This window comes from Rhineura floridana, chromosome 9 (assembly GCF_030035675.1).
Source record: "Rhineura floridana isolate rRhiFlo1 chromosome 9, rRhiFlo1.hap2, whole genome shotgun sequence".
Taxonomy (NCBI): domain Eukaryota; kingdom Metazoa; phylum Chordata; class Lepidosauria; order Squamata; family Rhineuridae; genus Rhineura; species Rhineura floridana.
In genome coordinates this window covers 42,589,571-42,604,949 of record NC_084488.1, presented here as the reverse complement: position 1 = coordinate 42,604,949, position 15,379 = coordinate 42,589,571, and the positions used below count along the sequence as shown (strand labels likewise).

The following is a 15,379-nucleotide window of genomic DNA, read 5'->3' as shown; positions in this document are numbered from 1 at the left end:
ACTACATCATTCATACACAAGAGAGTTACTGGCAGACTTAGAGTAACCTCAAGGTACATACAAAAGTACAACAAATCTGGAGGAAAAAACCTAAAGGGGGATAGCCCCAAAACACATGGAATGTTGAGAGGTTGAGAGAGGGGACTAGATAGCTGGATGGAAATGGGTAACAGAATGGAATGGCTAGAACAGGAGGACAGGTACATACACACACACATTTGGACAGTAACAAAAGCCAACTTTTAATATTATCTGCCGCCAAAATCCTTTTTGTGTTTCAGAATTACGCCAGTCTTTTCTTTTCTAACATTGATTCCCATGTGCAGCGCACTAGAAGTAACTTATAGGATAATTGTTGGTGGATTTACTTTGAAGCAAAAAAGCACTGGCAGGAAATTGTATCTGATATAAGGAACATTTTGAAACAGCCAGTTCGGTTTGACCCCAAAATATGTTTCCTAACTTATCTGAAAGATAAACAGAGAGAAACTGTTAATCTGTTTTATTAGCAGAAAGGATAGTTTATGCAAAATGTTAGGGTGGGAGGAGAGGAACTCACTTGTTGAAAAGAATGGTACATCAATCTATGAGAATCTGCAACCTTAAGCAAAATCACTTGGATTTTATGGGTACAACAAGGGAGGGAAAACAGAAACCGATTTGAACAGAAATGGGCACTGTTCAAGAAATTTTGGACAAAGAAGATAAAGATATTAGTATGATCTTCCTCAAGTTTAGATGATTCTGGGCTTATGACTACTAACTCTCCTAAGGGTTTTCCCCCCTTAATTACAGATTTGTCTTTGATAGCTTTTATATTTAATTATTTACATCCTAGCAATCATGCTTATTTTCCTTATCCTTGGTGTTTGTTTGCTTAATTGCTTTGCAATCTGCCCTTTATATTTGTGTTCTTTTTTGTATCCTTTACTTTGTATTATTAATAAAAAAGTAACTTGTATGAGCAATTAAATTCTGGTTGTTTCTTGATTTTTCAGTAAGGCTTTCAAATAAAAATTGCAAAGTCCTGTGGCACTTTAAAGATTAACAGGTGTATTATGGCATAAACATTAATAGATGAGAGATCTTCAGTTGGCAGGCATATAATACATGGGTAAAGAGAAAAACAACAACGGCAAACAATGAGATCATTTGGCAATGAATTCCAAAAAGTACAATTTATGTAGAGCTTAAGATAAGCACAGTGACTGTTCACAACAGCAGTAATTGATGAGAATATAATCTTTTGTGATGGGACAGGAAACCATCAACTTGATTAAAGTCTAAATGGATAGAAACAAGCTTCCTGATATTCTAACTTTCACACTGAAATCTACCTTTGAAGAGTGAACTTGTTCTGCAACTATGTATATTGCAGACAAAATGGTAAAAGAGAGAGATGAACCAAGGGGCATCTCATTGCTGTCTCAATTACTAAGAACTAAAAAAACCCAACAACACAGCTGCTTAATCCTGATGATGGACCTGTTCTGAGTGCAAATTCATTGTAGTACTACATCAGAGATGTTGCAAGGAAGAAACATTGAAGTTATGTACCTTCTGTAATGATTCTGCTAGTCTCTAACCTTCTGATTGGACTTTCAGGGATTAAAAAGGGATTCAGCACAGTTTTGCAAGGCTTGCTGGTAACAGGAAACAACTTTATTTGCGTTAGCTGGTGTAAGTCTTTCTGAAATCCTTGTGTCGATACTTTCCCAGTGCAAATGGTAAGTGTACTGTGGAGACAAAACGACTGTGTTTATTTCGGCTGCTACGGTTTTAGGGCATGGTTTTATTATACCAGAGAGATTCCTGATTGCCAAGTTTTGGCAGCTTTCCATTCTCAATATTATATTAGTAGTGAAAATTGTTTAAATAATAGTTTATGGGACACTAGGTATTTCTTTTAGCAGCTTTCTTGCTGTTATTATCTGAATATGTTTAGTGTTCCATATTGATATATAGATGGGGTCTTTTAAATCATTTGTACTTTTTATGTCTCACTCAGTTGCATAATTTGTTCTCCGATACAGTGCACAAATAAGGTAGAAGATCGTGCAGTTTTAAAAATCATATTTACAGAACTGAAAATACATTACTATCTATTATTGGGGAAATGAACTAATGATATGAACTGATATACAGTAACTAGAAATAATTTGCCTGATGCTCACCTACTCTAACAGTACGGCAAGTATTTGTGTTCTATCACAGACACTGGCACATCCTTATTGGGATCACTGCTGCTTCTACTTCTTTCTAATTTGCTTATGTTTTCTGCAGGGACTACTCCATTCTATTAGGTTTCATTCTCCAGGCATTTAAGCAGCCCATTTGAACTTAAGTGTTATCTCAAAACAAGTATTTAGCTGAGCTTGTGGAGATGTAAGCATTAGCTCAGTACTGCTTTAGTCTTGTTCATAGCCTGCAATGTTTCTCAATATCCTGTTGCATTTGCATATGGCTGTAAATTCAGTTCTGCCAAGAATCACCATTTTGACCTACTTAATATTCCTGTCCATCAATATTCCTAATGCCAGGTTCAGTTTTAGGCATGTACAGTTTTTATTTGCAGACTGATGTACATTTGCTTGCACAAAATGAGCAGTAGCTGGGAAATTGTTTTTGTTATGGGAATACTTCACCATTCTCTGGCACTGTCAGGAGCAGGGCATAACAAATACCGGTTAGACTACAGTCCTGAAACTTCATATTGAGCTTCTTCAGTTGTTCTACTACTTTTTTTTTTAGTCTTTTAGGTACATGTACTGTTTTTTTTGCATGTGTCTGCATTGAACAAAGAGTACTTTGCTTTTGCCTAATGGTTTTGAGTATTAATTATAAATCTTAGCAAAGGTGATAATGGCATAGAATCTCAATTTTGTAATGTTTCCACATAGAGACAGGAGTAGAGAGAGAAAAAGAGAACATCGGTTGAGCACTTCTGATGGAACAGTAAACAGACTTGTCAGGCTGAAATCCACACAGTAGTGTCCAACCCAAACACATTAATGGGAAAATCCAAACAATTTCTTGTGTCTAGTGGACACTTTGGAGTCCAGATTTCAGAGATAATGCATTTTCTCTAGTATAGGTTAATAAAATGTAAAGGTTCATTACCTAGGGAACAAAATAAAATACTGATCAGTTCCGTCTATCCTTTCTTTCACCAGTGGGGCAGAATCTGTTCCTTGGAGCTCAAGGCCTTGGAAGAGCTAGCCTTTGTTTTTACCACTGGATGCCAACACTATTTGTAAGAATGAGTTAATATTTGTCTGGCTTTCAGTAATTTCCTCCCACCGTGATTTAAATATAAAACAAGGGTATATCTTTAGCTGCTAACAATAGAAGGATCATCAGGTCTGATAAATCAGCCATTATCATGACATAACTGTGACTATTATGTGATATCAGGTTGTTTGAATCAGCTGTCACAAATTTGCTTGTGGCTTGGTTCGTCCAACACAGTAAGCCAAATTATGCCTTATGTGTGAAAGTGCAGGCCCCCGGAGAGGAACATGCAATGACTTTGCTCCTCCCTGGTCTTTTATTCCCATGCCGTGCTCTGCTAAACCAAGACTTGGCTTAGTGTGTCATCCAAACCCAGGCTCATGGTTAAGTTCTTCCCTCACAAACAAACTCTGGCTACAGGTTGTGGTTAGTGAAGAGAGATCTTAACCATGAGCTTGGCTTCAGATTACACACTAACCTTGCCAAACCTTGCCTAAGCTCAACACAGTACAGGAGTAAAAAGATCGGGGAGGGGTAGAAGCAGCTGTAAGCTCCTGTCTTGGAACTTCCATGTTTGTCCCAGTAAGGCACAGTTTGACTTACCAGTCATGCAAACCAGACCATTGTGGTTCTATATTTCCATGTGAATTCAATATCTATCAGTGCCTTTATTACCAAATAGTAAGTTACCACATCAGTTCAACATGTATATTTACATTGTGTCTCTTAAGAAATTTTCCCCACTCTTATGGGAACAATATGTTGTTTAGCTGCCAAGAATCTGACATCCATTCCTTCTCACTCTCTGGAGCTCTGCTTTTAAAGAATTCCAGCAGTATAGTTGGGGAGTCTGGTTGGGCAGTTTATGAGTATTAGTTGAAAAACCAAAACTTATTGGAGTATTAGGATAATATACCTGCCATCCCCCATCTTCTATGGCCTTCTCGTTAGCTAAGTCTGTTCTCCTCTTTAAACACAGAAATATGTACAAGATCCTAAATCTTTAACAATATTATGAGTACCACATATCAGTATATTGTGAACATAATAGGCTACCCACCAGGGAATTAGTAATGCCATTATGTTGACAAAAAGAAGTTGGTCTGATTGCCCCAGTCTATCAGTATATCTCCTGCAAAACAAATGATGTCATTCACTAAGGAGCTGTCTTCCATTAGAATGAAACCCATTATAATCTCACAGTCTACTATTTGAATGAAGAATTATATTTAGAGACTCACGTCCAAGTTCTGCTGACTGCATTCACATGAATTTTCTTGTCATACAATTAGGTGTGTGGAAAGGTGTTCCATTTTTTAAAACCAGAAATGAAACTCCTTTGAAATATGTGTGTGCCTCTGTATGTTGACAGACAAACAGACATTACATTTTAAAGTAATTTAGAGAAATGAAAATGCATTTTGGTTTAAACAGATACATTTATAGTGCACCTTTGAGTATCTCACCTGTGCTATGCCCACTAATTCAGTCTACTGGAGAACTCCAACTGGAGTTGCAAACCTCCAAGCAACATCAAAGAACTTCCATTTAAAATGTATTAAAACTTTATCTGAGAATATTTCTTGTCTTAAACTTCATATGTGGAAAAAGTCCTTTTTGTCTACATCCCCTAGAGCATTACTTCTCAGTTGTTTGAAAACTGAGCCCATCTCCAGAATAATGAAACAAATCACATATCCTAATAAACCTATGTATATATTGCTATTGGCCCATAATTCTCAAAGTATACGAGGCTGGCAATTATAAGGAGCTCCTCTTACCCCAATTTGACTGTATCTTTAACTGAGTCATGTAGTAGTAGCATGTTGATGCATCAAATGGGGTGATAGGAGTATCTCTATGTCCATCCACTTGTTGAACTGGCTGAGTAGCACCCTCCGGCTTTACTTTGCCTGGATTTAATTTATGCCAGGTCTCACCAGAAACTCAGTCTTGTCTGTTTTCAGTGTCAGGAGTCAGCTCAGAAATTTAAGAGATAAGAATAGATTAAAGCATACTTAAACAGGTCAAGTTCATTTCTTTCCTTAAGGAACTAGAGAAAGTTCCTACTAACTGGGCATTAGGGAGAAGAGGATCTTGCTTCCAAACAGATGTGAGTAGGGAAAAGCATTTTTCTAGAAAGAAAGCACCAACAGTATTCCATTCACAAGAAACCCAAAAGATTATCCCTTTTCCCCTTTTAAGTTGTGAGTCGCTTTGTTAATTCCAATGACAATCCTGGGAATGGAACTCTCTAAGTGGAAAAAGTTGCATGTAAGTAGGCACTCACTTTAAGTTTCACACTTTATGGGTCATAGTGGAGTTCTTAGGCTGCAGTTCCATAGCAGTCCTAAAGACTCCAGAACCCACTGCTAAAAATTTGAATAGACTGTCTTTGGAGCTGCTATTGAGAAAGTAGACTGCAGATCCTCCATGCTTTCCTCCTGCCGAACAACCTATAGTATTTGGGCACTGATTTCTATGGAAAACCTATTGAAGAAAATCAGTAGCAAGAATTGGGTAGAGATTATGAATGTGCAACATTTTGAAGGTGAGAAGAAATGGAAGAATAGATTCTAGAGAACAAATAAAGGTTATTTTGTGTCCCACCTAGCAAGCCCTTTGTGCTTCCTGTGCCTTATGAAAAACTGCTAAATAATTCATTTGACCCAAGTTGGACTTTTAGTCCTGGAGGAGCATTAAGGTACATTATCTCATGAGCTAACATGAACTTTGCATCCTTGAAAGTAGGACGGTCCATATATTTCTAATGCAGCGTAGGGCTTTCTTTCTAACTCCATAATATCACAAGAACCCTTAAATATCATATATATTACATTTTAGTATTGACCAAGACACCACAAATATGACAAATAATAATTTGTGATATAGTAAAACTTTTTAAAAAAACATGATTTAGAGGTTTCTGTAAGTTATTTTCTGTTCCAGTAACTTTAAAACACAGATTTTCCATGCAACATTTTGAAGTTACATATCCCATTCTACAAAATATAACAGGAGTCATAGCAAGAATATACAGGTGGTCTATGTGTACTCAGTTTGATCTGTGAACTTAATTTGTATTACACTAACTAGACTTCAGCATGTTTGAGCAAGACCAAGTTTATTGCACTTAGGTCCCACTTAGGTCCCATTGAAATAAGTTGTTAACTTTTCACATTGATTTCAATATGAATAAGTATGACAGGCAGAAAGTACAACACCACCCCTTGGATATCCTTCTACTGGACAGTAGAGGTATCCTTCTACTGTCATGGAGGTCCCTGTTACACTGCTGAAAGCATAGGGGGAAGCTACTGAAGACCATATTCCCACTGGCAGTAGCCAGTGTAAACCTTCAAAATGGGTTGTTTCTGGGACAAAGAGGGGGCAGAGCTAGACTGACCAAGGATCTGCTGGATCCTAACCAGTCCAACTATCAGTGATGGTCCTGATTTGTGTTTCCCTGAAGTTGATGCACCAAAAAGTTGGGCTCCTGCTAGGAGGAAGGGCGGGATATAAATCAAATAATAAATAATAAAAATAAATTAAAAGGGTGAGGAGAACACTATACCACTTCCTGCTTTGGCCAGCATGAGTGATCAGATATGATCCTGGCTCTATTGCTCAGTTCAGCCTTGCTGCTCCCGAGACAGGAGTGAGGATTGCTGCCTAGTATGGACTGGATTCAACTCAACTCTAAATAAAGAACTTTTCTCTTGATTCCCTCTGGCATGGTAGCTGCTATGCATGCTGATTTCCCACCAATGATGCTGCTTGCAGAGGTGATTGTGTCAAATCTGATGCTATGTGCAGAACTCTTGATTTTTTTCCTTTTTACAAACCACTGCAAGATTTTTTGTGAACATTCACAGAAATGTACTAAAAGCTTGTGCATTTTGTGTATTGTGCCACCCTTCCTGCTAACATTTGCATTTAGCTGAGAGTGTCGAAGCAAATACCATACAAGAGTGTGATAATATCCTTACTTTTAAAAAATGCTTAGAATTGCTGCCTAAAATTATGCAACATTTATTCAAGTTGATTCATAATCTGATCCAAAACATATTTTGTCACAAGAAAGCCTTCTTGGCCTGGATCAAAAGAGCCATGCAACTAGCATCACATGCCAAATTGAACTTTAGACATGTTTTTCTTAAATAGCAGCTCCTTATACCATTTTAAGAGCCTCTTTTGAACTGAAGGGGAGTTTCAAGAGTACTTTGTGATATATCTGTCACTCAAAGTGCACGAGAAAGCCAAACCTCTACTAGAAAGCCAAACCTCTACTAGATATTGGGGATGTCTAAAGTAGTTCTTTGGATTCCAGCTATTGTGTTCAACAGAACTTGCTTCCTAGTAAGCCTTACTTAGTATTTCAACTTCACTTCCATCACAGCATTTCTATTTATAATGAAACCTGAAACACACAAGAGGGGTTTTTTTTTGTATCACACTTCTTTTGTCTCAATATGTAGCCTTATCTGTTACACTAACGTTTTTAGGAAGTTCTAAGATCTTACAGATCCAAGATCCTACAGAAATTAATTTCATATATTCACTAATAGGCAAAAAACCTTGCGGTTTAAGAACGTCCCTATAGCCAACAGATATTTCTATCAAATTTTTAAAAGCAGTGAAATTGCGCAGCTATAGTGAATGCACCAGGGGAACAGGAGACCTGAACTCCTCTCTGAGATATTGTACTGCCCTACAAATTTGTCAAAATGCAAACACCAATGGGGAGGGGGAGGGGAGGGGAGGGGAGAGGAAGGAGCAAGAGAGGGAAGGAGGGGATTGGAAGGAGATGGGGAGGGGAAGAGAAGAGAAGGGAGGGGTGAAGGAAAGGGAGGGAAGGGGCAAGAGGAAGGGGATAGGAGGAGGGGAGGGCAGGTTTGATCATTTGCATGCTTTTTGAGTTCACTGGGATTTACTCCTGTACAATCATGCTTAGGATAGGTGAAACTGACCTGGGGGAGGGGCAGGTGAGGCAGAAGCCAGGAAGTGGGAGGGAAGGAGACTGGAAAGAGGGGAAGCCCCTTTCCTTTCCAAAAGGAAAACATTGTGAACTGTATCATTATTTTTCAGGGCTTCCCCCACCTTTTTATTCTACAGCAGGCACATGTAGCCTCCCACCCAAATGTAAACCAAAGCTGCCCTTGTCCACATCCACATCAGACCTTTATTTCACTTTAGACAGTCATGACTTCTCCCAAAGAATCCCGGGAAGTGTAGTTAGTGAAGGGTGCTGAGAGTTCCTAGGAGATGCCCTGCTCCCCTCACAGACCTTCAATCAGAGTGGCTGATTGTTAAACCACTCTGGCCACTGGAGTTCTGTCACCCTTCACAAACTACACTTTCCAGGATTCTTTGGGGGAAGCCATAACTGTCTAAAGTGAAATAAAGATCTGGTATGGGTGTGGCCCCCTGATTAGGCAAGCCCAGCAGCTGTGAGTCTGGCTTTTAGAACACTGACAATTGGTTCTTACTCATGATGCCTGACCTTATCATTGAGTTACATGCTAACTTTCTTAAATTAATTAAAAATCAGCCAGGCATTTTTTTACCTTTTGAACTGCAGAAGATGAAGGTCAGAGTATGGTGCAAGGTCAGTAATAGGATTACAGGTACTCTGTGAACATGGCTGATTTTTAATTAATTTCAACAAATTAGGAGAACTCTGACAGAAAAAAGTCCAAAAGGAGTCTGTTTTTTCTCTCTCTCTCTTTTTACACTTTGAATTCTCGATTCTCTTTGACTGTTTTGTGTATCACCATGAAAACTGAGAGGGTTGTTAAGCAAGCATTTCTGAGTTCAGGGCTATAAGTTTTGTAAGGAATGGCATGGGGAGTATTTTCAATCAACATTGTGGAATGCGAAAAATCCATGCTGACTATAGTATACAGCCACTCTTGTGGCTGTATAATCTAAAATCTATACCTTAAAATCTTGTGAAAAGTCTATTCCACATGATACAAAAATTATAGCAATCTAGAATTTTAGTTATAGAAAAAATAAAAGCATTCAGTATCATTTTATTATTTTTTAGGCTACTGAAAAAGCATAGCTGAAGAAAATAGTATGACGGCTAAGCCTGCCTTGCAGGTTTTTACTGCCTGCTTTCTGCATGCCTTATACTTTTGTCACTCAAGCTGCATAGATGCTCTCCAATAATTAATTGCAAATGGGGAAAAATTTATTGGCCCCCTTTTTGAGATCTTGTGTTAAAAAAGGAAAGTTCCCATGAGTGAAGTATAAGTTGGCTTTTTTTCAGGAAAAATAAAAGGAATGAATTACATTTTTCTTCTTGTCCTTTAAATGAATAGCATAGTTTGGGTAAAATTATCAGGCAATTGCATGCTTTTTATGCAGATAATGCTTTGATGAAAGCGGTATTTTGATCTGCTAAGGATAATACAGATCCAGGGTTGGATTCATTGGTAAGAGTAAAGCTGTCTTCTGTGATAACTTCATCTCAGCATGGGGTCAGACGGGGAAAACCGGGATGGGGGATTAAAAAATGACACAGTCGGAGCAGTATTCAGTTCCCTGCTGTGTTCCTGGCTACACACTATAGCTTATGTTTCTGATCTGTTATGGTATTGTCTGCTTTTCTCTCCCAAAGCAGAAAGAAATTGCTTAAAACTTTTCTTTTTTCAGCTAGAGGGATTAGTCCAGTGCAGCTTTTTTAATTAAAGAAACTGTATCTTTTTAAAGACAGTTTAAGGCTGTAGTAGAAGGCCATCAGCATTTATAACTTAGTACTATTAACTATTACAAAGAATTGCTATACCTTTTAAATTTTAAAATAGGAGCCAATCTGTATAATTTTAGAATTCATAATTGCTCCTCACCCAAAATAAGTAGCACTGAATGAATTACTGTCGAGAGCTAGCAGCTTCAAATACAGTGCATTCCATTTAGCTTAGCTTCCTTTATTAAAAAAAAACCTGTGATAATAACAGAGTGTTTTAACTGTATAAATAAGTAAAAATATTTCTGGTTCTCACCTCCTTTGTTCAAAACATGTAAGGAATATTTCTTCATTTAAAAAAATGTGCATACATACCCAACACACACATGCATAAAATATTCAACACTCAGGAAATATAAATTTGAGATTAATTTACAGGTCAGTCTAACCAAGGTTAATAGATGGAAACCTCAAATATTTCAAATAAGACCCATATGGTGATCGCTTTACAAAACACACAGGGATGGTGCTTGGGTTGCAACATACACATCTTCAACTAAATTCCATGCCAGATCAATTAGAAACAGTTCTCCTAACAGACAGGAACAGAATGTGTTCCCACTAGACTGACAGAGTATAGACACAGACATGAAAGCAGCAAGGCTAGGTCATACCATCATCATCATCATCACCATTTGAAAACAATACCGTATTAACATTTCACTTAGCCAACTGCTATAAGGTCAGTTTTATTCCAAACAACAAAAAATAAATAAATAGATTTATTTTCAACTTTTCCACTCACAGCTTTCAGTTGGACTGGTGTGTTGCTGGATTCAACAATTGGAACTGTTTTGCATTATGTAAGGAGCAATTCAACATGAGTTTATGCTGGGCTGGGGAGAGTTGGATTTAACGGACTCCTGGCTAAGCTGGTGGGCTCCCGGTGTCACCAGACTCCCCCAGCAGAAGCCACCCATCCCAGCTGAGTTGCTGCAGCACCAGGAGTCTGCCGATGCCACCAGGGATCCGCTGGGAGAAAATAGTGTGGTGGACAGAGAGCTAGTGGAAGCTGGCAGTAGTCCTGAAAATGAGATGTTCTGGGGGTGTGGTGGCGGAGGAGCCTCTGGGGGTACTAGCGCAGCATCCAAGTCCCCTCAGAGCACTCATGTGTGTTCCAAACTGGCCCAAAGCTCCACCGGCAAAAAGGCCAGCGCAGTAATATTATTCTAATGGTGGTCTACGGGGAGCACTGACTCTCTAGTAGGCCTGCTTGCAGCAACCAGCTCTTCCCTTCTGGCTCCTACATGCAGCCCCCAACAGAAACTGTGTTCAGCCGCACTGGCAGCTCCCGAGTGGCAAGTGGATGCTGCGGAGCTTTCCACTGGCTTCTCCTCTGCCTGCCCCCCTCCACCGGCTACCCCTGAGTTGGATTGCACTGGTAGTCCCTGAGCCATAGAGCTGTGACTGAAGTTAATGGTTGATGGTGATAACTATTAGAATTTATTTCAAACATGCTGTGGTCAAAGAAGAAATAGAACTTTAAGGATAGTCTGTACAGGTATCCTAGTTGAAATAGTTTTATTTTTACTCTGAATAGTAAAAATGAAGATATTATAAATATCTGTATTAATTAGCTGTATATTGAGCCAACTAGATACTAATAAATGGCCCATATATTAACAACCATAATTAGTGTAGTACTTTTAATTTGGAAAATATTTAAGTTTGTTGTGTTGCCTCTTACAACAACCGTGTGCGGTTTTGTTCTCTTGCCACAGTAGCTGGATAATAGTGTTCACTAAATTTATCTACTCTGTCTATCAACATGGATGTTAAAGGCAATTATCTTACTACACAATATTTTATAGTAGATCTTGAGAAAGCTAATGTCATCCCATTGATTAAATTTAACAAGACTGTGTAAGTGGCCATTGGGGAACCTCTACCAGGGATTCTTCACAGAATCAAGTGAAAGGTGGGGGGAACTATACCATTTCATATGAGAGTATTGCACATGTCTGTTTTACTGTAGGTATCTATGTTGGGAACCTGCTGCCAATCATGGTTTCCCAGTAAAAGCATATACAATAAATAGACAAATGAGCAATTGTGTTACATGGGATGGACATGAGCATGGTTCCTCACATCTGTGTTCATTGTAGACTATGATAATGTGTGATATACCTCAAGATGCCCTTGAAAATAGTTTGGAGACTGATGCTGAATATCCCTGTCAGCTTACTGATGCGTGTGGATTGATGAGTACCCTGTTATGAGATCTCTGCATCAGTATTAGTTAACCGTTGTTTTTAGACATCGTTTTAAAGTACTGGTTTTGACCTTTACATCCTTATAGGCCTCAGGTACAAAGTGTCTTAAACTCCCTAGGGCTTTAAGAATGGCCAATGAGACCCTTCTACAGATGATGTTTCTAGGAAGATAAGGTTGCCCTCATAGGAGCAAATACTTTTCTATGGTGACTTAAGAGCTATGGAAGTTTCAATGTGTTTTTCCTTGGTCTCTTTTTGATGGCAGGTTAAAACCTGTTTAATCTACCGAGTGTTTGTGAAGTAGTTGGAGATGCTTTACTGTACTTTTTTTGGTGGGTACTTCTGAATTATCATTTTATATTGCTTGATTTTGATATATATTATATCTTTATTTCTAACTTTTGTAAATCAACTTATGAACCTTTTAGAAAAAGAAATATGTAATGATCTAATATGAAATTGTAATAACTAAGAAATATGGATGCAACATACTTAAGAAATTCCTGTGGTTGTTTATAAAACCTAGAAAGCTTTTTCAGTAGCAATAGTACAGTGATGGTGATGTATGGGAGCAGGAGGATCACTTGGATTCTCCCCTCCCCCAGGCTATATGGGGACTCCCCTCCCCCAGGCTATATGACAACGTCAGGTTGGTTCTTTTATGAGTCCATAGTAAAGAGGGTCAATGCTTGGGTGAAACTAAAGTACCATGCTTTCACCAGAGGTCAACCTCATCTAGAGCATTGGTTTATGCAGTAGAACACAAACTAATGTAGCAGAAATGCATGACCCGCATTTAAAGGTTGATTTGTATGATAATCAGTACATTTTGTGGCTCCAGAATGGTTGTATGTAAGACCCTAGTTTGCCCTAATTAAGGGAATTAAGACATATTTCTCCCTGCAGTCAGCCATTTAATGTTATGGCTTTGTCAGTAATCTGAGCAGAATATTTGTTTTACTATTTTACCACCATTTAACTGCCAAGCAACCTAAATTTCTCAAAATACCCGTTGCAGTTTAGTAATGTTTAATTATGAGCAAAAAATAATAATATTTTGCTCATAATCCAGTAAACTGGATGTTCCTGTACATTGAAACCTGCAGGTATAGTTCTGTTCTATTTGACTTCAACAACAAAAGTCCCATTTACTAATTTATTAGTATGTTACAATCAGGTCACTGCAGAATACACCACTGGTGAAGTATTTGGATTTAAACCTGTTTATCTTTTTAATGGGCTTACATCCTAGTACTTTGTTTTGATGATGTTGTGGATCAGTCTGCTTTGTTAGATGTTGGGTGATCAACTGGGTCTTAAGTTGTAAACATTTCTTTTCCATTAAGTTTCCTATGATGTTTTAGTCAGTTGATGAAAATTTAGAGTCAACATCAGGTAATTAATTACAAGATCTTCAGGCAGATTGAATTTTTTTTTGTTAGGAATCCTCCATTAAGCATAAATGGATACCAATTCTACCTCTCAAATACAAGAAAATAGCAACAGTAAAGTACAATTCGTGAAGGGGGTTATCTTTGGTTAGACTTTAAGAAAGCTGATACCACACTGATCTGCTGGAATGCTCTTAGACACAAATGGCAAATATGCACCCAAAGTCAGAGGCTAAAGGGGAGGCAGAAAAATGACCTAACTGCTGTATTTTCCAATGAAAGTCCTAAATGACTGTTTAGCCTGATCCAGTTCAGGGATAAAAATCATGAAGCTAATTGTATGAAGAACGAATGGGAATTATAACTGTCACATTATGGTCAGCCAATAAGATTGATGGATCAACTGAAAGAAGCCCCCCCCTCTTTTTCTTTTTTAATATTATGCTTTTCCTTATCTACAGTAATGCACAGAATTTGCTCTTTAGCTCCCACCCAGGCAATCTCTTATCTAACTGTCCTCAACCACATCTTGACACATATCCCCAAAGCAAAATTAGTGGTTAGTAACAATTTCCTCAGATATGAGTTGTATTTCAATGCCATTTGACAAGCTTTTTCTTGCATGCACTTGAGTACATTTAAAAAGGAGAGAAGAGCAGCAACCCTCTTTTCTTCCTCTACATAGTAGATTAACGTGCACTTCAAAAAAAAAAGGAGGGGGACACATTAGAGTAACTTTACAAGTCTGGAGATCACATGCCAATTCCTTGATTTTTTCCCTTACCTCCTTATTTTTTATTAGTAGCTTCCAGCAGGCAGGAGCCAGAGAGTCTTGCGTGGGGTTCAATCCTGCCGTTTGCGTTCAGTTCAGTATTTAGTTCAGTCGCGATCAGTCAGAGACTTTAGAAAGATGTTAGGGTATCAGCCAGATCAGATTTGAAAGAAAACGTGATTTAACGCACTTCAAATTAGCTTAAAGGCTAACGCGTAATTAAACTCTAGTAAGCTTCATCCTGTAGTATTAAACTTACCCTACGATCCTAAAACGCATTTCTTGAAAGTAAGACCCTTTGCTTTAAGGAAGACGTTAAGACTGGGCTGTTCTGCTCTGTTTAATGAGTATTTTCTTTGCAAAGTATTTATCCTGTGGATTCTGAACAAGGGGGAATGGCTTTCATGATATCGCCACAGACTATACTATAAAATAACCGAAACCTCTTAATACACAGAGGAGAAAAGAGAATAAAAAGGGCAGATCTGCCTAAGTGATGGAAAATCTCTGCTTCCCTTGGATCCTTGCGGTACCTTTCCCATTGCAATTATAATCCTTGACTTCTTTTTTCACTTACCGAGAAGAGAATCTAGCCCGGTATGTACGTGTGAGTTACACCTACACTTCTGTTTCTAGAAATTTAACCCCCCTCATTAAAATCTCCTAAACTCTACATTCCTGTTTACTCAAGCAGCTTGAACACAGTCTTCTCACGTTCACGCGCAGCCCAAGAATATGCTTTGATAGCCCGGGTAAATAATGTAGATCCTTGAACACTTGCCCCGAGTTTCGATTACTTTTCTTATTAGGGCTCCTACTGCTTTTAGGGTACAGCACAGAGGCAGAGGAGGATGCTGGGCAGATGCTTTGGTTTTACCAGCGTTGGAGGAGGAGAGCTGGAAAGCATTCTGTGAAGAACTTCCGAAGTTTCTTTACCTGGGCTGCATATTGTCATTTTCTTATCTCCTCCTTTCCATTACCTTTGTGAGACCTGCCGTCGAAAGATGCATCCCGAGCC

General features: G+C 38.4%; 1 long non-coding RNA gene across 1 annotated transcript; it reads right to left on the bottom strand.

Moving 5' to 3' along the window:
• Positions 1-556: 556 nt before the first annotated feature.
• Positions 557-14,484, bottom strand: LOC133364230 (uncharacterized). Its single transcript, XR_009757882.1, has 4 exons — positions 14,374-14,484; positions 5,013-5,211; positions 4,292-4,363; positions 557-1,736 (listed from the first exon to the last, which is right to left on the bottom strand). It is a non-coding gene; the product is annotated as an uncharacterized LOC133364230 (long non-coding RNA).
• Positions 14,485-15,379: the final 895 nt, after the last annotated feature.